At 37.1% G+C, this 23,890-nt stretch overlaps 1 protein-coding gene across 9 annotated transcripts in view; it reads right to left on the minus strand.

The window, feature by feature from the left end:
- Window positions 1-23,890, minus strand: part of BBS9 (Bardet-Biedl syndrome 9) — a 728,255-nt gene that overhangs the window by 305,116 nt on the left and 399,249 nt on the right. The gene's annotated exons all lie outside the window — the stretch shown is intronic.

A 23,890-nucleotide genomic window follows, 5' to 3' on the forward strand; every position in this document is an offset into this window, starting at 1 on the left:
CTTCAAGAAATGGGGTTTAAAGCCTGCACGCTTTAGGGAGTTCTCTGGTGGTCTAGTGGTTAGTATTTGGTGCTTTAAACACTGCAGTTTGGGTTCAATCCCTGGCCTAGAAACTAAGATCCCACATCAGGCTGCTGTACACCATAGATAGAAAAAAGTTTTTCCACCTCCTCCAAAGTATAACCCCTCATAAAACTATATATTCTCTATGACTCCCAGTTCAGTAGATATACTTATTGTCCCCTATACCAGTAATTAGGATTATTCGTGTGGTCCCAGAGGATCTCTGGCCCTGTTACTAAAGATGTCAGGAAAAGAAAAAATATATATATCAGGCAAACATCTTCCTGTCTCTGCTGCCAGGATCTTATCATACAATTAGTTGACTGGACTTCTGAACATGTATGTGACCTTGAATGAATTCTTTCAATTCTCTGGTTCTTGTTTTCTTCTCTGAAATTGTGCCTACCTCATTGGGTGATATAAGGAATAAATGCTTCAATATATATAATAAGCTTAGTGAAGTGTCTGGCACATGGTAAACATTACATAGGTACCTGCTGCATTCCATTGACTCAGGGTTGGTAAGAAGCAAGAGGCCAAGGTTGCAGCAAAAACTGGAACTTAAAAGTGAGATTCAAAATAAGCTATTCAGCATCTTCTTATAATTACTATTTGAGTTTTAAAAAATGAGACTATGTAACTGTAGAAGAAAATACAAAATATAATATATTCCTCTATAACCTGGGATTGGAGGAAATTTTCCTAAGTACATTCAAATTGCAAAAGCAATATACAAAAAAATAGGAAAAAATTAAATGATCATTTCAAAGACATAAGATACATTTAATATTAAGCATATATTCCTGATAAAAACTTGTAGCAAATTAGAACTAGGAGGAACTTTCCTTACTCTGATAGGAAGAATTTTTATGCTTTCCAATTGTTCTTCCATTTTCCTCTTTCTTTTTTCCTTGCCTCTTTTTAGGCTATTTTTCTCTTTATTTTTTTAAAATTTCTTTTAGTAGTTGTCCTGCAAATTATAAAATACAAACCTGATCTGTAAAAGTCAAAAGTTAATCACTATCCCAATAGCTTTACCTTAAGTGTATCTGTTTTTAAGTGGCGATCCTAGATCATGTTTGTAGCTCTTATTTATAAAAATTTTTATTTTAAATAATTTTAGACTTACAGAAAAGTCATAAAAAATAGTACAAGTGCCCATATGTCCTTTACCTATATAAATCTTATATAACCGTAGTACAATTATCGAAACCAGGAAATTAACATTGATGTAATATTGCTAGCTAGTTAACCTACACATTTTGGTCAAATTTCACCAGTTATTTCCTAATCCCTTTTCTGTACCAAGATCCAATAAGGGATTGCATTTAATTGTTATACCTTCTTAATCTCCTCTAATCTGTAAGAGTTTCTCAGTCTTTCACGACCTTGACACCTTTGAGACATACTGATGAGTTATTTTCTGGAAAGATTTTCAATCTGGGTTTGTCCGGTGCTTTCTCATGATTATATTGAGGATGTGTGTTTTTGTCAAGAATACCAGAGAAGTGACGTTTATGCTCTTTTCAGGGCCTCATATTGGGCTTATATATGTGACTCATGATGTTGCTAGGTCTTCCTGCAAGTGAGGTTAACTGCGATGACTTAAGTTGCTGTCTACCAGTTTTCTCTGCTATAAAGTGATATTTTCCCCCTTTCTAACTAATAAATGTATTGGGAGGATACCTAGAGACTATGCAAATACCTTATTTCTCCTCAAACTTTCTCCCATAGGTGTTTGCATCCACTGGTGGACTTCACCTGAAATAATTATTATTGTGGTGTTTGTCTAATGGTGGTTTTGTATTTCCCTCACTCCTTCTATATTTATTAAATGGAATTTTACTGTAAGGAAGAGCTAACCCTTCTCACCCATTTATTTATTCAGTTGTCAATATGTGTTCATGGACATTTATTTTATTCTGTGGGTTATAATCCAATACTATCATTATTTACTTTATTGCTCAAAATTGTTTCAGCTTTGGCTGTTGGGAACTCCTTGAGGCTGACTTTTCTGTTTTTTGAACATGTTTTCAGGCTTTCTGGCATAATAAGATGTTTTAAGCTCATCTTGTGTTTTCTTGCCTCTGGTCTGGAATCAACTCTTTCCCCAAGGAGCACTGGTTCCTTTTTTGGTTACTGTTCAAGTTTTACAATTTCAAATTTTTTTGTCTTGTAGATGAAAAGACTAATTACTTTTCATTTTTCATGTGCAAATCAAAGTACATTTGGATGTTCTTTGAATATTGCAAAATGGTTTTCTACACACAGGACAATGCTTACGATAAAAAAAGTAAGAAAAGCAGAATATAAAGCTACTATTTAAGATAATCGTGCATTACCTTTATAAATAGCCTTATTCCTTTTATTAAAGATGGTAACCAAAACTTGGGCACTAGGGGTACTTAGTCCTACTAGTACGCCATTGCTTCTAGGTGTTCTCAGCAAACAGGGCAAGGGAATGTTATGCACATCAACCACGAGCACATGTGTGCACGCACACACACACACACACACACACACACATCCATTTTGCTTTGGAATTCATGTATTGGTATAAAAACAGATGGATAGTAAAAACCATGAGTTCTATTATTACCTGTGGTTTCAGTCCAATATTACAGGGTTCCCCCTTCCATAATTCTAATCTCTTTGTTTAATTTAGTACACACATAAAAGCAGTTTAATAACAGACAACCCACACCTGTATAAGAAACACTACCTGGATTGCTATATTGGCCCTTAGCTTCACAATGTCCAGTCAAAATACTGTTTTCCAAAATTAACTAGGTCAGTGCTTTTCTTTCCCACTCCTTTCAGTGTGGATATGTTATTCATTCACAATAGAGTTAGGCTCACTTGTTATATTTTGTATTGCATTTTGGGTTGCCCTATATCCTGCTTTTATTTATCTATTTATTTTTGTAGAGGGAGTATGCAAAAGATTACTATGGTTCCAAGAGTCAAAGTAACATAAAAGGAGTTCTTGGAAAAGAACTGTTCCCTCCTCATCTCTGCTACCATGTTCCCAGGTCCCTACCTCTTTCCACCCCTTTACCATTCATTTCCTATAGGAAAACCAATCTTTTTAGTTCCTGTTTTATCCTTCCTGTATTTGTTTTGCACACATGAACAGACACATGTATATTATCTTATATACCTTCCTTCTTACCTTAAGGGACAATTACCATAATATTATTCTGTATTTTACTTTTTTACTTAACAGTACATACTGTTTAACATGTTTTGAAGTTAAGCTTTAACTTGAAATTAGATAAGATTCTGAAACAGAGGGAATCTATGATACATGATGACATTGGCAAAACCTCCATGGAAACAGTAAGGAAAAGTCATATTAATTCATTTACACACTCATCGTGGCACAGTGATTAACGAATCCGACTAGGAACCATGAGGTTGCCGGTTCGATACCTGGCCTTGATCAGTGAGTTAAGGATCCAGCGTTGCAGTGAGCTGCGGTGTAGGTTGCAGATGCGGCTCGGATCCCGAGTTGCTGTGGCTCTGGTGTAGGCCGGTGGCTACAGCTCCGATTCAACCCCTGGCCTGGGAACCTCCATATGCCACAGGAAGCGGCCCTAGAAAAGGCAAAAAGACAAAAAAAAAAAAGAAATACTTTTCAAACACAATATTCCAGGTACCACAAGTTTCAACATCTTTAGCCTTAAGGAACTTAAAATCTAGAGGGGAAATTTGAGAGTAAAGAGGTAATTCTAATACATTCGGGTAAGTGCTATGACAGAGTAAGTTATAGGGGAAAGTAGAAGAAACACAAAACCTTGACTTGATGACTGGGAGGAAGGAAGCAGGGATGTCAGAGCTTCTGGAAGAGACATCATACAAGCTGAAATGTGAAGGTCAATTAGGAACTCGCTGGGCAAAAGCAGTAAGGTAGTAAGAGCCTACTGCAAAGATGAGGCCATGTCCAAATGTCTGGAGTAAAGAGAAAATCCAGCTTGTTCACATCATAGAGTGGGAGACAAGGCTAGCAGAAGGCATTGATGAGATCACGATGTGATGAAGGGCCTGTTACCATGGTGAGAAATTTGGACTTAATTCTTTGAAACAATGGGAGCTGCTGAAGTTAAGATTTAAGCCAAGGAGTTTCTTTATACATGGTGTGAAATGCAGAAAATGTATTGAAGAAGACAGAATAAAGGAAAAGAGAACAGGCATCTGCAACAAGATAAATTTAGCTATAGGGGTGCCCTGGAGTAAGCTGGTTGCAGCGGAAAGAGAAATGGTTTGAGATGAGATTTTATGTATAAAATGGATTCTAGCTCGGGCAACTTAATAGGTGGTAGTATTAATCCTGAGATATGAAATACAAAGAGAAGTAGGCTTGGAGTAGGGCAGGATGTGGAAGATGATGACTTCAGTTTCTGAGAATGCTGAGCCTAAGAAGCATATGTCGCGTTTAAGTGGAGAAGGCCAATGAGCAGGATCTAGAGCTTGGGAGAATTTGGTGAAGATACAAATCTGGAAGTCATCAGCATGTGTAAAGTAACAAACGACAAAAATTAAAATCAGCCAGTAAGTGAGAAAAGAGTCAAGCACAGATCCTGAAAGAATATCAACTTCCCAGGACAAGCAGAGGAAGAGAGGCCCACAAAAGAGACTGAGAAGGACCAGCCAATGAGATGAAATAACTAGGAAAGAGTATTATCACAGAATTTGGGGGGAGGGGGGATTAAACAGGGAGAAATGGCCAATAGCACCAAATGCTATTCCAGGTCAAGAAAGATAACAATGGAGATGATTTAAAAAAAAAAAAAAAAAAGTTTGACTTTGAAAGGAAAAAGAATGGCAATAGCTATTGAGAATCCTGGGATCCGGAGAAATACACATAATATTAAGTAACATACGTAGCAGAAGAAAGGAAGAGACTCAGCTGAGTTTGAATGCTGCGAGGGGAATGAAAAAATTTATAAATTTTCAGGTCAAATAAAGCGCACTGTATCATCAAATGGAAAGAAAAAGCATAAAGATGGGGTCTCAGATAGGCTCATCCTAAGTACTCGATAAAGAACCAACTGGATCTGAGTTAGGAATCCCTTAAGAAACACATCTAATTCAGTCTACATCCGGCTTCCATTCTGAAGGGGGACAGAACCTGAGAACCATCCTTTTCTAGCCCTCACTAACCCACTGAACTACCACTTGGAAGGAACTTACAACCTGGGGAAATGAAGTTCCTCATATGGTTATTTTTCTTATGTTCTTAAAATGTAACTGTTTATATTCTTAACATAAAGGACCTAATATTGGTCCTTGTAATTTTCTTTGGAAAAATGTGTCTCTAATTTGTCAAATGTACATTCTTTTTCAATGAAATTTTAAGCCAAATTAGAATCTTTCATTTGAAAGTTTTCCTTTATATTAATAACATATGTATTTTATAACTTTTTGGCAAAAATATATGTGTACATATAGTAATCACTCACTAATCCACCTTGTTTTAAAAAAGAGGATAGCATTCTGATAAGAACCAGAGCTATAAAAATAGCAAACAAGTGTTTAAATTTGAAATGCACTAATTCTTTTCTACCTTCCAAATCACAGATACTATTTTGAAGCAAACAAACAAAACAACAGAGCAACTCCTCTTTAATTTTTAGGTTTTTTCTCATTTTAATTAGAAATGTTTGGCTCTCTTTATTAAATGGGAAATTTAAGGCTGATATTACTCTCAAAATTTTCTCTCTTCCAGGAAATAATTTACCATCAGAATATACACACACATATATATATTACATATATATACATATATATGTAATAAATACCCGTATATATTGAGGATGTATAATAATATATAGACACACATGTATATTTCAATATAAGATTTCTCAAAGTTAGCAAAAGTGCAGATATCATTTTCAAGAAACATTACTGACATTACTGCTTATCTGCAGCATTTGTTCATCACCAACCTAACATTATGCCAACATCTTCACAATAATGAAAACCAATCTTTCTCATCAGTATATACCAATACTGTGTGTGTGTGTATACACATACATATATGAACTACAAGGTGGAGTCTGTGACCCATAAGGCAGAAATCAACAGAATCTATGTCTAAAGGAAACAAAGCTAAATAGGCATTTGGAGGTAAAATTGGTCCAGATGTCATCTGCAGACCATACTTGCTGTGCTTTATTCCAATAATAATTAAGTGATCCAAATAAGATCCTAGGATACAGTCCCTTCTACTTCCCCCTTTCTGCTTGTATAAATAAATACTCTGTAACTGCTGTCTAAAAAGTGTTCTGATTTATTTATAGCTATATTTCAGCGTCATACCTACAACAGATACTTCATCTGGAGAGCTGATAGCCTTAATGCTTTGTATTGATCTGGGCTCTACTTTCAACTTTACTCGGATGCTAGCTGCTCTACAAGTCTCTAAGTCAGCCCTGAGGATGGGCTGTTAAAACTTCAGTGATGGCATGCAAGTATTTCCCTTTCACTGGCAAGAGGAGACCCACAACCTGGTAGCTCTGAACTAAATATAGAACTTAAAACAGTTTATACTATTTTCATGTATCAGGAAATACACAAAAAAGACAGGGGATCAAGAGAAAGAACAGAAGAAAATAAACTGTTGAATAGCATCATTTTGTTGACTGTGATGGACTTAGCAAGGAGGAAGTCACTAGAAAATGCACTAGAAAAGTCACTAGAAATGCATCATCAGTATTTTCTGAAAGCTCACCGAGGTCTTAGTCAGTAAATAGGTACTAGCCTATTTCTCTTTAAGTCGTATTTTCCTGAAACTCCACTAGACAACTTATATGACAAGACCAGACTTCCTCTTACCAAGTAGACAAACTTGGGGGGTCAGAAATGACTCAAAGTTAGAGAGTCTAAAAGCAGGGCAACTGGTAAAAACAGAAGTAGTTTTACACAGGACAATCTCAGATACTGCAGGAAGGGCAGAGGACAAGAGGTTTTACTGAGCATCTACTATAAGCCAGATATTAGGTTAAGGTACTTTATGTATACTATCTTTTTTGCTATTTCAAAATCTTTGTAAATTAGGCGTTATAGCTGTCTTTTTAGAAGTGGCACTGGAGCAAATGATATACAATTAAATGGATTTAAATAGGTTCACCCCACAGCAACCTTTAAGCTATTTCCACCTCCCCAGGTAGCCTCACCCATCACACGATGCAAATATTTCCTTCTGATGTTATATCTACACTGCATGTCTGCAGCCAGAGATTCTTAAGTGTTAGTTCCAAAAAATCAATACAAATCATTCTTTACCTCAAAAAGAGAGATTATCTCCCAGCAATGAGTTCAGTTTTTGGAGAAACAAGCTGGATCTGCTTTCAATCTCAAATGCCTGGTAAGGCAACATGGAAATATTTGTGAGATTGTTATTCTCATCAAAGTATGAGCACAAACTATATTTTCACCTCTTTTCCAGAAGAAATTGATCAGGGCTTTAAAGTAACAGCCAAGAATTTCTTTATGTAATCTTTCATGGCAGTTTTTAGAACATCTGATGCAAAAAACGGAATAAATCATTTTCCAACATTATCGTAATAATAATAAAAGAAAAAGTCAGCATGACTTGATGGGCCAGCTTCTGTGCTGTCTTCCATGCATTACTGCAGTAGGTCTTCACAATGCTACTATTGCCATTAGTTGAGAAGACAGAGGCTCAGAAGGGTTAAATTACTTGCTCAAAATCAGATGGCAAGTAAGTGGTAAGCTAGAATACAAATCCATGTCAACCTGCCTCTATCTATCATGCTCCAGAAACAACACATCACCTCCAACTAATTATATGTTGCTTGCTTTATATTAAAATGCTTTCTGATATTAAAATGTAAGAGGTATTATAGGTGAGTTACAAATATGATACCAGGGCATAGGGGTAAATAATGTTTAGAACCACAGCAGGTGAGTTACATTACCGTAATGTTACCAAAATGCAAATAAAAGAGCCCTCCACCCTCTTCATTTGCCAAAAAAAATAGAGAGGAAACAACTTTAAAAAGCACAATTTTATCTTTAAAGTAAGACACAGTAATAGAATAAACTATATTTTTAAATTAATGAATTCCAGGCAAGATTTTTTTTTTAATCTTTCAAAGTGAAAATGAATAAAGCATAAGTTCCAGTAAGTATCTGGTCTTATTGGCAAGAATATACTGAGATCTGCAGTTGGACTAGCTTTTTTCTCAGACGCTCCAATCATGCAATAAGGCCCATCATAAACATCGTTCAAAGAAGCCCTTACTTCGCATCTCATGACTCTGCTTGAGCACCAAATGCAGACTGGCAGCGATATTACATTGCACTCCCACTCAGACATTCTTTCCTTTCGCCATCATTTACAGTATGCACTGCGGCTAAACTGACCTGTGCGTGCAACTCAATCGGCACAGAGGATTGAGTTATTCACATGAGAATCAATTTTACACTAAACTAAAATTAAAAGTTGCTTTTAAAGACCTAGATGAAAAGCCAAAAATACACGCTATTTCTTTGAAGCAAAAGCACCACACTATCTCCTTTCTAAAACAGGATTGTTGTAAAATAGGCCATAAAAATGTTATCAAAACTCAATTTTCTAATCAATGTCTTGATTTCAAATCAAATAATGTTAGAAATGGCTCAGATAAAGTGATTTTCTTCTATAAAGACTTGACCTTCTGTGTTTGTGAGGATTGTAAATTCCTTCTTTTTTTTTTTTTGTTAATTTTTAGAGCTGCACCTGCAGTATAAGTTCCCAGGCTAAGGGTCAAGTCAGAGCGGCAGCTGCCACAGCCACAGCAATGCCAGACCCAAGCTCAGTCTGCAATCTACACTGCAGCTCTTGGCAACGCCAGCTCCTTAACCCGCTGAGCAGGGTCAGGGATCGAACCTGTATCCTCATGAATACTAGTCATGTTCGTTATGGCTGAGCCACAACAGGAACTCCATAAATTCATTTCAAATCTGTCTCTTAGGATGATAGCCATAGTATGACAATGAATTAAAAGGAAACATCTATTACTAATCCTAACGATATATCCATTTTTAGATTTCAGGTTGCAGTGGCCTTTACCTTGGTTTAAAATTGAAGTAAATCTATAGATGCTTTAAAATCTGGGAGTCTAAATCTAGGTAAGTATCTATATATATCCTTGCAAATTATTTATTTGATTGTTGATCTGAACTTGCCATTTTCACACTAGAGATGACACAACCCATCTGGAGAACTATTTTAACAGTATTTCTGATTCACATGTCTAACACCCATTGCAATTTGCCTAGGCACCAATGTAAATCAAAATTACATTCCATAATATTAATCACACTTTTACTCAGGCTCTCCATTGCATCGACAATGTGGCATCAAAATGGGCATATTTTGGTTCTGTAAAAATATTAGGAATGACTCCTTTCTCATTTCTGTGGCCCCCATTAAGTTTCCAAGACCTAAGCTTTTAAGCTTTTGTAGGTTAGATATTTCGAGCTTAGTTTAGGATTCAGGGCGGTACCTTACAATAAGGTACATACTTGATTTAGTAGAAGCCAATTAATTTAATTTGAGAGGAAGATGGCATTCCGCGCTGTCTTCAGATTGAAACTGTGGTCAAATGGTACCAAAGTTGCTTTTTAGAGAAGCAAGAGAAAGGAATATTTTATTTTCCTTTGAGTAGCTGTAGTTAATTTTAAATGGTCTTACATGACAGACATGCACACTTTAAAAGAAATCTTTCCATAAGGAATCTTCCAAAAGTGATTACTAATCATGTTTGTTATCCTCTATTGCATAGTATGAAGACTTAATATTCAGTCCACTAGCCATGCACATCAATTTCTTCCTTTGATTTTCGAGGGTAAATTTAAGGACCAATTAGATATTCATTGAAATGCTCTGTATGGCACTGCTACATAGAAGACAGAGGATCATTAATATAATCTTCAATTAACAGAAGAAAACATACTGCTTATATTCCTACTGCTTACATTCCTACTTCAAATTTGAAGTTACAGTAATTTCAGTGGCATTTCTATGTACAGCCAAGGACTATTCCTGAAGGCTCAGACCATGTAGAATTGTTAAGTGGTCCAATTAACAACACCCATCTTTCCACAAAGCATAGGCAGTTGCTATTAACATGTCTATGAGGCGTCACTGAATTAAGAGCTTAGCCATCAATAGAAAGTCTTGTCACATTTATATTATAAATTTGAGTCACTGTTCTTATTCTGGAATTTTATACTTGTTTAGTTTTTTATTTTACTAAGAGATCTTACTATGATATTTTCCTATTGGAGGATCACAAATTAAAGCATTTTTTACTGCTTCACTTGATCACAACTGTGTTTTCTTCCTACTCTGCTTCCTCTTTTCTTATCTATTGTTTAACTCAACTTTGTCCTAATTCACACCTATAATAAAAATCTTCCTAATTTTCAGGGAGAAGTTCCTATTTTTAGGTGGAAGACACAGTTGTATTTTTATTTTCCAGCTCATCTTCCTTTCACATTATTACCAAGTTCTTCAGATTTACAGAAAGATCAGTATTCCACAAGCTGGAAATTTGTATCTTCTGCCAACTCTAAGGGCTACTGCCTCTAAGATCCGAGAAAGGCAAGAGGAAATAAAAATACTCTCCCCTTTCCTGCTCCCTCTATCCTCTAAGCTATTTCGGCAGAGCAGTGAGTAGATCTAGGACCCAGAAACACTGTAGTTGTAGATGAATGAAACACAGGCATGACGAAGCAAGAAAAAAGACAAGAGAAGTATTCACCCTTAAGTACAGAAATGGGGGAGGAAGGGTACTGGGCAATAGTAGAAGATTTCAGAGAGATGAAGAATTCCATAACTCTAAAGCACTTTACAGTGGTGTCCACTGATTCTTTTTCAATGTGTTCCGTGGCTTACTAAGGTTACACAGATTGGTAGACTGAAAAATTAAGATGCAGGATTAAAATGAGAGAACCGGAATTGTGTGGTCTCTGATATTGATGCAATAAGAGCAATGAAAGTTTTAAAAGGAAGAGTCTCCAAGAAACAGCAAAAGGAGGAAAAGGCAAAACTGGGTACATTTAGAAAGAACCGTTTGGAGGAAGTCAGACATCTTCAATTACAAATACGGGTGGGTGGGTGCTGGTAAGTTATTTGTTATTTCCACTGAAGCCAGGACAAAAGGAAATGAGTTTAAATTGCAACAGGAGGGATTAAAGTTAGACATTAAGGGGAAAACCTTCCTGATAAGAAGACTGGTGAGATAATGGAACACATAATTGAGAGGGCTCTGGAAGCCTATCCCTGGAGAGGCTTAAGAATAAACATCTCTCTTTCTGGGATGGTTTTAGATACACAATGGCCTAGAGTATTGGAACAGCAACTTTTAGATTTATCTTCCAGTCCTAAAATACTATTGCTTTATCTAATGAGACAAGATTGTTCAGTGGTAAATGTACTGAAGCTATAACGAACAAAGGAGGTGGAAGCAGGCAGCAGCACTCTTATTTCGACTTTGCTTGGATAAAAGCAGTTCTCATAGCACCTGAATCAAAGCCTATATCCAGGTGTAGCTAATCTCATAATAATTAATGAATGAGTCTCATGAGGATTTTCAGAGTTACAGCAAGTTTGGACCATGCTCCTTCATTAAGTAAAGGGATTGTAAAAATGTCTTCATTTAGAAAGGGAAGCAGTCAAATTGTTTGTAATATGATGAGGAGACTGAAGTAAGTCTGGTTAACTTGTTACTACCAGGAATAATCCAGTATGATACTTAGACTGGTTTAGAGAATAGCCAGTTGCTCTACAGCATTTCAGAGCCAGGACAGAGATACACTCTATATAGCAAATTATCTAGCACCGAGAGTCCACCACGTGCCAACTCTGTGCTAATAGCTAGGGGTACCCAGGAGACGAAACACATCCTCTACCCCCAAGGCACCCACAGCAGGGTTGGTTTAGGGGATAGCGATCTCTATAATACAATGCAATCCCATATAGGGTGTAATGGGCAAATGAGGGTGAAGCCATGACTAAGCAGAAAGAAATATTAGGCATCGGGGGAGAGGTAGGAATGGTCTCAGACAATATCTGAGTTGCTACGACCACAGGAGTCAGCCACCTGGAATAGGAAAGATAGGAGTCCTAGCAGAGGAGCTGTATGTCTGGGGACAACAGAGGCCTGAGAACAAGAGAAAACATACTTTCTTCTGGGAACTTGTGGATAGGTCAAAATGGTAGCTGCATAATTAGCAAGTTGAAGCAAAGAGGCTGGAGACACAGAAGTCAGATCATGGAGGGACTCATGAGCCATGGGAGATAATTTAGAAGTGTATTGTGATGGCAATCTGGACTTCAACTCTGGAAGGACATCATTAGATCACATGCATCTACATGGGTTGTACAGAATAAGTAAATTTGGCTAGCAGCGTACTGGGCTGAGACTTCTCAGTACGTGGATAGTGGCTGGATCAGGTGAGTGTTCAGTTACCAAGGTGGTAAGTCTCCTATGCCCAAGCCACAATATTATTTTTATTGGGTTAATCTGCCGTCTAATGCTTCAGTCAAGCAAGCCTACTGGCTCATCCTGCCTCTATACCTGACAATTAAATGGTGAGGTTGTAATAGTGTGGGCAATTCCTGGCATTTATTTTTTTAAAGAAAAAACCTACATGGTTGGCTAATTCCTTTCTTAAAGAGCAGCTTATATCACCAGCACCTTTGTGACACTAGCAGTTGAAAAAGAAAATGTCAAGAGTTACAGAGTTCTACTTGATCATCATCAAATATCCTGTGGGTTAGAGCAATTACCATTGTGCTTTACCCATCATCTATGCAATGTTTATTCCTGGTCTCCAACAGACAAAAAAAAAAAAAAAAATGTTTAGGAAATCAACTACGAAGATAAGTGTGGCCATTGGGGACAATTTTCTTGCTGACGATCATTTTCACCAAAAGTAAAGAGCAGGGTTATGAATCATCTGTAACCACTTATGCTTAAGCTGAATACATTAAAATTTAATGATTTCAACACAAGAAGCCAGTTGTAAGTCTGCACATCAAGGCACTAATGTGTTGGGCCTAATTGTACTTAGATGAAGTAAGTCAGGAATACATCGCAGCCAATTCCATTTTGCTGTACAATGAAAATTACGAATTTCTAATCACAAGTGAGGATTCTTTTTTTACAATTCATTATTCATGATTTAAATTGGTTTAAATTATTTATTTTCTAAATGTTATTGCTGCTGCTTTTTAATCTTTTCTACTCCTCTACTTTCAAGTGATAAATGCCTGAGAACTGACTGGTCTCAGGCCTTCGAATACAATAAAGTGCTTTTTCGATACGGTGTTGGCTTCTCCTTACATTTATTCCAGATTTTGAAGGCAGGTTAGCTATTCAAGGTTAGGCCCACCACCTTTCATTTGGTCTAAGAGATAACAAGTTCATAAAAAAATGTCCTATTTAAAGAAATGCCATGTCTAATAAAACCTAAATTTTGAAACAAGGGCTCCTCTGTGATTTGGCCACTACCCCGCTTTACCAACCTCATCTTCTGTCAGTCTCCCCAATCACCCTGGCCTTCTTCCCTACTTGCTTTGAATTCTTTGCATTTCCCGTTCCCTCTCTCTGGGATGTCTACCGCGCCCTGTGCTTTTACTCCCTAGGGAGGGCATCTTTATACAGATGGCTTCTTCCCATCTTCCTAATCTCACTGAAGATGACCCCCTCCTCAGGAAGGCTTCCCTAATACTTCCTCCCCATGCCGGCCACTTATTACCACACTACCCTGCTCAGTACTTTCATATTATTTATTATAATCTGTAATTATCTTTTTGTGTTTGTGTATTGCCTTCCTTCCCTACTAAGGTAGATACTTTATTAGGGCAGAGTCTTCATCTATTTTGTTCACCACTGTACACCTGGGCACTAGTATGATAATAGGCATATAATAAGTACTCAAAAAAGATTTATAAAATAAATGAATTTTTAATTTCAAGAGATGATGATTAAAGTATATTCTAACCTGAAATCACTTCTTCAGTTAAGGAAATACAACTTATCCCCAACTTAACTGATTTCATGAGCTATCAAAGGGCTCTACTCCAGCAATCAGCAGAGCCACAGGCCATAACCCAGAACTTGGGACTGCTGCTGGTAGAAGGAGCACAGACTCACAGAGAGAAGGATAATGAGATCCTAATAGAGGTAAAGAAAAAGAATCTGAGGTTCAGTGAGGTTGGGTGAAAAAACCATCTGCTTGTCTTTCAGCATCCTGCACTTCATGGAGGATCCTCAACTCCCCTAGTCAACAGACCTTTAGAAAGAAGAAAATCTGGAAGCTGACCGGAATACTCTCAACTTGGAACAACTCCTTAGAAATGCCACAAGTCCATGTGCAGCTTAGTTTCAGACTGAATAGTCCTCCTGGATAGAGAAAGAGGACAGACACACTTAGCCCAGAGCATCCCTCATCAGTCTACCATCACTGCTATTCTGCTTAGAGTTTCTTCTGAACAGATCATTAACCAGACCATTTTGTGCAAAGGACTTATGCTACATGCAAAAGGAAAGGAACTAAATAGGTCAAGTTAACAATCAGAAAGTTTGTGATTATAATTTCAGAATAAAAATCAAAGTCTGACTGCTACCTTTAAGCATTTTATGCTTTCTCAAATTAAGTGATGTTTCTGACTAGCACACGATGTGATACTACAATAAGGAAAGCTTAGATTCAGATATTAAATATGAGTTAATGATGATGGCCTTTTAAGTAATTCAAAAAGCTATTCAAATGTAAACTGAGTATATAAATACTAGACATTCTTGGCAAATGCAAATAAAAAAAAGGAAAAGATCTTCAGATAAGCAGTCCAATTATGTACCTTAGAATTACTGAGAGATGATTTTACAAGTATCATGGGTTTTTTTGTTTTTGTTTTTTTTTTGTTTTGAGTACTAACAAGTTTTTCATGACACTTCTTTGAAATATTATTACTGGCATTTGTAGATCTGGAGCCAGAGAGAATAAAGGTAACTGGCTTTGTTATAAAATCCATGCCTAAAAATGATAAAGGCTCAGAAAAAAAGGGGGATTAAGTAAATATTTGCTAAATAATTGATGTGCCAGATAAAAACTAGAGAAATATAAAAGTTTAAGTTTCAACTTCCAGTTCCACATACAACCCTTTAGATTAGGCTGGTTTTCTATTAGACAGTCTTGTATTTCTCACGGCTTGTACTTCTCATTACTTATTGAAACAAGATTTTGGAATGCCTACTGAAGTCATTCAAATTGCCCTTTTGTACCTTAGGTAGCTAACGTGGCAATATATTTTACAGAGGATACATTATGTTAGATCTTACAATGGTTCCGTAATGTTCTCAGATGCCCACCAAGGACTCCAGCAAATTGACACCTCTAAAGTCATTTTCCTGGCATCCTGCGATGAATTTTAGTGCCAAGTCTTCAAATGTGAATAGCTCATATGTCATCCCATTATGCCACCTGGCCTCAAACCAGCACACCTTTAAAATAGATTTATTTAGGCTATAAACTTACAGGACAGTACCTCTGTCTTCAAATATATTACAGTTAAACAGCTGGGAAAATAAAATCCAAACTTTCCAATGCTGAAATCTCTGAGGCCAATCTGAAGTATGAAAGGGCTATCAAATTCTATAACAAATGCAAATTTAGATGATGTTTTATAATGTATAAAAGACAGAACTCACAAAAAGCAAAATATAAGACTGGGAAAACTCAAAGGTTCACCTTGTATTTCATTTGAAGTTCAATTAAATACTAGTCAACACAGTAAGTAGCAGGGGTTGCATATCTTTAACTAGAAAATAGTTCCAAATGGGGAATATATTCCTCTAGAATGTCAGAGTATACAACTCACTTTATGTCAATAACACTCTTTCTTGCTGCTCTGGAAGACATTTGTTATCTAATGATCCCATAAAAAATTAGTCTGTATCCCAAGAAAATTCCCGTAGTGACATTGGGAATCCAAACGTGTACTACTACATAACATCATGCTCTGTCAAGTGTTATCAGTAGTAAAAACAAAAATAGTAATTATGTGCTTTGTGTCCACATGGATTTTATGTTATAAATTAGAATCATATATGACATATTAGAGAGCCAGACAGTGCAACATGAAGTGAGAATAGGAATTAATGGCGGCAAATACTGGGTTAATGAATACTAAATTGCTAACATTATTCAATCTATACGAGTTAGAATAATTAGCAAAGGGTAGAATATTCAGGGAAGGCCTCCTGCAGGAAAAGCAAATATGAGATAAGCACTAAAATTAACTTAGACATAGTTGAACTCATAATATGCCTTCTTTAAGCTTTGTCCTCTTCCAACGATGTCTTCTCAATGAATGGGGAGAACCAGCCACCTGAAATAAGCAATCCAGGAGCCTTCCACATTACTCCTCTTTTCCATTTAACCCTTATCTCCAATCAATTACTAAGGTCCACTGATTTTCTCTCCTGAAAAAGTTTTCATAACTATCTGCTCCTCTTGATTTCCATTGATACTTCCCAAGTTTGAGCCTCTATCACCTCTTGCCTCATAGTATTTACCTCATTTGTAACTGAATATATGTATGATTATTTCATTAATTGACAAAATAGATGATAGAAACCATCAAAACCCATGATGGTCCAGACCATGTCTATTTTGCTCACCATCAGTTTTCCACTGCTTGCAAGAGTATCCAGAACACAATGAAGGAATAAGTAGAGAAACTGGCTTCACTGGAGTTGAGGGTTCAGGATAAAGAGGAGTGGGAGAAGGAACTAGATGGAAGCCAGATTATGAAGGACCTGGACCTAAAACAAGAAATTTGGTATTGTTCTAATTAGGAAGGACCTGGACCTAAAACAAGAAATTTGGTATTGTTCTAATTAGGAATGGGGCAGATATTGTGTCTCCCTGAAAAAATAACAGGATGGGAAGAAAGTACTGATTTGTTTGATACAGTGCTTAAAGTTATTTTATAGACTGAAAAAAACTGTTAGCAAGATATGCAAAATTTATTTTCATTAGTAATAGGGGAGAAACATATAAAAGGAGAAATGTTTCAAAATGTATTAGAACCTCAGGTAGAAGTCTGTCAACTCCCACCACTATGCTCATCTTGCTCCATCTCAGCAGCTTATGACAATGCTGACCTTGGAAATTCTCCCCTTCTTGGTTTCTACATGACTACTTTCTCACAGTTTTCCTCTTACTCATTCCTTGGCTACGTCTCCTTAATTTCTGATGTTGGTTCTTGCCCTTCTTTCTGACCTCTAGATGCTGGAAGGCCTCAAGGTTTAGATGAGGCCTCCCTTGTTTTTTCTCTGTCCGTATGAGTGAGTCCTTCCAGCTTCAAATACCATACAGAGGCTGACATCTCCTGACAGTCTCTCTGGAGCCCATGCTTCTTCCCTGAGCTCCAGACCACTCAACATTTACAACTGGGTGCTCGCTAGGCCTCACAAATGGAACAGGTCTAAAACTGAGCCTTTTATTCTGCACTCCCCATCACCCACATTCACACATATCCCGTTCTTCCCCCAGACTCTGATTACACTAACAGCACTACTGCCTACTTTCTTACTAAAGCCAACATTCCAGGGGTCATCCTCTCTCATCTTAGTCCTTACATGTAATCTATCACTAGCCTCTAAAATATGCCACTGCCACAACCCCAGTCATTGTCATCTCTCACCTATGCTTGTACAATAGTTTCTCTAGCTCTCCCCCGTTTCCATTCCAGCTGTTTTCCAAATCATTCCAGACACAGTAGCCTTAGTAATTCTTCAAAACAGATCAGATCTTATAATTTCCCTACTTAAACCCATTTGATGGCTTCCCACTCCTCATAGAAAACATCTAAATTGCTGACCATGGAATGTAAGGAATACTACATGATGTGGCCCTCCCTGCCACACTTCCCCATTAAGATGATGCCAACAGGAGTTCCCGTCGTGGCGCAGTGGTTAACGAATCCGACTAGGAACCATGAGGTGGCGGGTTCGGTCCCTGCCCTTGCTCAGTGGGTTAACGATCCGGCGTTGCCGTGAGCTGTGGTGTAGGTTGCAGACGCGGCTCGGATCCCACGTTGCTGTGGCTCTGGCGTAGGCCGGTGGCTACAGCTCCGATTCAACCCCTAGCCTGGGAACCTCCATATGCCGGGGAGTGACCCAAGAAATAGCAACAACAACAACAACAACAACAACAAAAAGACAAAAGACAAGATGACGCCAACAAATATCTTTTGAATACAACAAGGCTCTTCTCACCTCCAACCCTTTAAATTGTTTTTTCCCCAGCTTTATTAAGGTATAATTAACAAATAAAGTTGTAAGAGATTTAAAGTATACATGTATACAAGCTTTTGCATAGCAAAAGAAAAGATTAGAAAAAAAAAAGAAAAGATAACCTACAGAATGGGAGAAAATATTTGCAAACAATGTAACCAACAAGGGGTTGATCTCCAAAATATAGCTCATACAACTCAATAACAAAGAAAACCAAACAACCCAACTGAAAAATGGGCAGAAGACTTAAGCAGACATTTCTCCAAAGAAGACACACGGATGGCCAGTAGGCACATGAAAAAATGCTCAACATCACTAATTATTAGAGAAATGCAAACCAAAACTACAATGAGGTACCACTTCACACTGGTAAGAATGGCCATCATTAATAAGTCCAAAAATAACAAATGTCAAAGAAGGTATGGAGAAAAGGGGACCTTCCGACACTATTGGTGGGAATGTAAGTTGGTACAACCACTATGGGAAACATTATGGAAGTTCCTCAGAAAACTAAAAACAGAATTTCCATATGATGCAGCAAACCCACTCCTAGGCATATATCCAGACAAAACTATAATTCAAAAAGATACATGCACCCTTATGTTCATAGCAACACTGTTTACAATAGCCAAGACATAAAAACAACCTAAATGTCCATCAATAGATGAATGGATTAGGAAGATGTGGTACATACATAAAAGGAATACTACTCAGCCATATAAAAGAATGAAATAATGCCATTTGCAGCAACTTGGATGCAACTAGAGATTCTCATGCTAAGTGAAGTAAGTCAGAAAGAGAAAGACAAACACCATATGGTATCACTTACATGTGGAATCTAAAATATGGCACAAATGAACCTATCTACAAAACAGAAACAGACTCACAAACATGGAGAACAGACTTGTGGTTGCCAAAGAGGAGAGAGGAGGGAGTGGGATGGACTGGGAGTTTGGAGTTAGTAGACGCAAACCATTACATTTAGAATGGATAAGCAATGAGGTCCTACTGTGTAGTACAGGGAACTATAGCCATTCTCCTGGGATGGACCATGATGGAAAAGAACATAAAAAAAAAGAATGTATATATGTACATACATATATACATATATATACATATAAAACACTGAGTCATTTTGCTGTACAATAGAAATTGACACAACATTGTAAATCAACTATACTTGTATTTTAAAAATAAAGTATACATGTGATGATTTGATGCATGTGTATGTTGTGAAATGATTCCGCCCAATGCGTTAATTAACACACTCATCTGCTCACATATTTACTTTTTTGTGAGAGTGTGAGAACATTTAAGTTGTACTCTCTTAGCAAATCCAGGCCTTTGAATTCTATCCATTCAGCTTGGAATACTAATCCCTAGGTTCCTCATTTCTCATCTTTCACTTCACAGAAGCCTTCCCCAATCACCATCTAAAGTAGCCTCCACCCCTAATTCTTTCAACTTCCTGCTTGTTTCACTGCACATAACATAACCTGCAACTCTCCTTCTTAGCTGTACAACTGGTTCCACCAGAATATAAGCTCCATGAAGGTAGGAATGGCATCTCTCTTCTTAATTAGCAAATTCTAATGCCCCATAAAGTGCCTGGAAAATGATGGAATTTTTTAAAATTTTATTAAATGAACAAAACATGGGAGTTCCTGATGTGGCTCAGCAGGTTACAAAACCGACTAGTATCCATGAGGATATGGGTTCGATCCCTGGCCTTGCTCAGTGGGTTAAGGATCTGGTGTTGCTGTGCTATAGGGCAGATGTGGCTCAGATCTCATGTTGCTGTGGCTGTGGTGTGGGCTGGTGGCTGCAGCTCTGATTTGACCTCTAGCCTGGGAACTTCCTACACCACAGGTGCAGCCATAAAAAGCAAAAATAAGTAAATAAATAAATAAATAAATAACCAACCCTACTTCATGCAGAAAATTCCTTTCCTCCTTTAAAAAAAACTTTAGATGTGCTAATTATACTTCTAATATTGTTCCTTAGGCCAAAGATGAATTATTTACAAATGCTGCTATTAGTTTCATCCCAAATTTATATTTAAGAGCCTGGTTTATCACTGTGCCTCTAATACATAGAACAGTGCCTGAAATATAGGAGTACTCCACAAAAATTTCATTCTGGGGTCTCAATCTTGGCTTGATCTATGATGTGTTTTTCAATGGAAATGATGGGTGAAGTATAATTTATAGTGTATAAATTACCAATGATTCTCCATGAGTTAAAATGTTAAGTTTTTTAAAGTATAGCGGTCTTATATATTATCTAATTTTGCAAGGAAAGTTTTTATCTCTTAAAAAAATAAAAACAGGTAACAATATCAGATAACTTACCTGCATAAGTGTACGTACTAAATGCCCCACTGACAAAGTGTGCTGCATTAAACTTTATTTTTTCATTGAAATGTCCCAGATTTCACACTGAACCCTTGGTATCTGCCACTGTATTTGCTTATAAAGAGAGTGCCAATAAGCTAGAGTCCTGCATCCCTTGCCACTCTACTAACTAGTACAATGTATTTGCTTCTTGTTTTATGGTTATAGTCACTTCCTAACCTACTTTTTTTTAAAACAAAAACCAAAAATATCTTAGAGCAATGAGCATGCAAAAACCTGTACTAAACAAAAATCATTCTAAGGGTGTTAGCATAAATCACAGCTTCTGAAGCTAAAGAGTGATATCAAATATTTTCCACATGACATGGAGTGTGGCTCAGAAAGTAGATCTGAAAGAAATACAAAAATTTAACTAACCAAAATAATTATTTTAAAATAAAAATTAATTTTTTTTTGGTCTTTTTGTCTTTTTGAGGGCCACACCCATGGCATACAGAGGTTCCCAGGCTAGGGGTCTAATCAGAGCTGTAGCCGTCAGCCTACGCCACAGCCACAGCCACGCCAGATCTGAGCCGTGTCTGTGACCTACATCACAGCTCAGGGCAACGCTGGATTCTTAACCCACTGAGCGAGGCCAGGGATTGAGTCCACAACCTCATGGTTCCTGGTCGGATTCGTTTCTGCTGCGCCACAACAGGAATTCCTTTTCTTTTCCTTTCTTTTCTTTTCTTTTTTTTTTGGTAAAAAATTAAACATCTTAAAAACAAAATTCTACATTTAAAAAGAACCTAGAATTGAGACATACCATACAGAGGATTACAATGAAAGATGTCTTATTTTTCAGAGTTGGGTTACATGCTCTGAGAACCACCAGATACAAAAGAATAGTTTTTCATTTTAATTTTTAATTGTTTAAGAAATATCCACACTACACATAAATCAGAAGGGGCTGATTATTGAAACAATTTATTTGTATAAACTTTTTTCCTAAGTTTAGAATGAAAAAATTTTTTTAAAGACTGGTAGCATGGACCTGACTTCATTCAGCATGGCAGTTTAAACTGCAAGAACGTCATCTTTCCTTGAGGGGGCTGTTTAGTGTCAGAAGTAGAATGCCATTCCCAGGTTAGGCCACGTATTTTTTGGCCAGAATTAAAAATTACTAAGTCACAGCGATGGGCCAAGTTGCTGGGTCTGCCCCATCAACTGTGGATATTCTTGTTATGCATGTATTTTAAATGAAAATAATGTGATATAAAATAAGTTGTAATGACTGTCTCATCTAAGTAACTGATTGGTGAATTGCTTTTGAGCACCTAAAATACTTTATTCAGGCACCCACAAGTCTAAAGGAAAATAAAAACAATAAATTATATTCCTGAATTTACACTGAAAGCAAAGACATTTATTTTTCTTATTGTTGAAGATTGAATTCCTCAGAGAGATAGCAGGTATTGGGAGTAAAAATTGAAGGGAAGAAAACAGGATATGTGTTTATTACCATTTTGAGATGAAATGTTAAAACCTTACAATTGAAAATAGATTCACTGAGGTAGAAGTTGGGTTAAGGGTAAAAGCTGAGGGGAATAAAAACTACAAAAAAATTTTGTAAGTTCGTAAATCTTTGGTGAATCTGTAGAAATTACCTCAAACCAAAGGCTGCCAGAATAAATACCATTTTTTTCATCCTTACACTTGAAGATAAAGCAGTCCCAAATGTCAAGCAAATATGTGAGAAAATTTATTTTTGATATAATACAAAGCCTCAGAGGTAAACAACTTCATAAGGATGCTCCAGTGTTGTCGAGATACTCTTCCTTTTGGCCAAACTATGCAATTTTTCAGGATATGGAAAACCACACAGAGTTAGGGCTTTCATTGTAATATTTCATGGGAGAAAAGTCCAAAGAAAAGACAGCTCACATTTACAGCTAGATAGGGGTAAAAATGTACACTTTTCAGATATGCTCATGTGACTAAAGCAACAGGAATAGCGATGTCCCTTAAAAGTTATTTAATTTATCCTCCTACTTTCAGGCAGAGCTTTTCCCAAATTATCCTTAGACTGTTGACTATCTATATTAGCTTAAACATCTGCAGTGGAAGGAAATTCCTCAAACTCCCCTGGTATTCTATTCCTGTATTAACAGCCCTACTTCCAAGAAACTGGGCTTTGGTCATCACACTGTAATTAGTTACCAGGCAGCTTCGTCTATCAAGTATTTGCTAAGTACACACATGGAGAATGTTATTCTACTAGGTCTTTGATTGTAGACCTTCCCCTACAGTTGTTCCTAATTGCTTCTCCTGTCAAATACAATTCTAATCTTGGATTCAAACATTCTTCCACTAACCTTTATTCATCCCATTATTACAAAAGATAATTATAAGCATCCTATTAAAAACTGAATACTCTCATAAAACAATATAGTTTGATTTCCAAAACAATTTTGAAATGGTATGTTGTTTCAAAACAAGGTGATATTAGCTCAATATTTCAAGTGAGGAAACTATGGCTCCAGAAGAATAAGTTGCTGCACAATTGCTATACGGCTGCACTTTTCCTTCCTACAGCAGCTACTGCAAATCGACTTTAATTTACCACCTCACCATCACCACTTCTTGCTCTCTCACAGATTATTATAAAACTTTACTTCTCCAAAGCTCATGTGGCTGGACTTCATTAAATTTTCCTCTTTTTAATTTTTTTTTTTAATTTTTAGGGCTGCACCTGTGGCATATGGAAGTTCCTGGGCCCGGGGTCCAATTGGAGCTGCAGCTGCCAGCCTACACCACAGCCACAGCAACACCAGCCGCATCTGTGACCTAACCACAGCTCATGGCAACGCCAGATCCTTAACCCACTGAGCAAGGCCGGAGTTCGAACCTATGTCCTCAAAGATCCTAGTCAGGTTTGTTACTGCTGATCCACGACAGGAATTCCAACTTTTCTCTTTTTAAATTCATATATTCCCTCAGAAAACTAAACACAGAACTACCATTTGATCCAGCAATCCCACTCCTGGGCATCTATCCAGAGAAAACCACGACTCTCAAAGACACATGTACTCCGATGTTCACTGCAGCACTATTTACAATAGCCAAGACATGGAAACAACCTAAATGTCCATCGACAGAGGAATGGGTCAA

Source organism: Phacochoerus africanus, chromosome 16, assembly GCF_016906955.1.
Source record: "Phacochoerus africanus isolate WHEZ1 chromosome 16, ROS_Pafr_v1, whole genome shotgun sequence".
Taxonomy (NCBI): domain Eukaryota; kingdom Metazoa; phylum Chordata; class Mammalia; order Artiodactyla; family Suidae; genus Phacochoerus; species Phacochoerus africanus.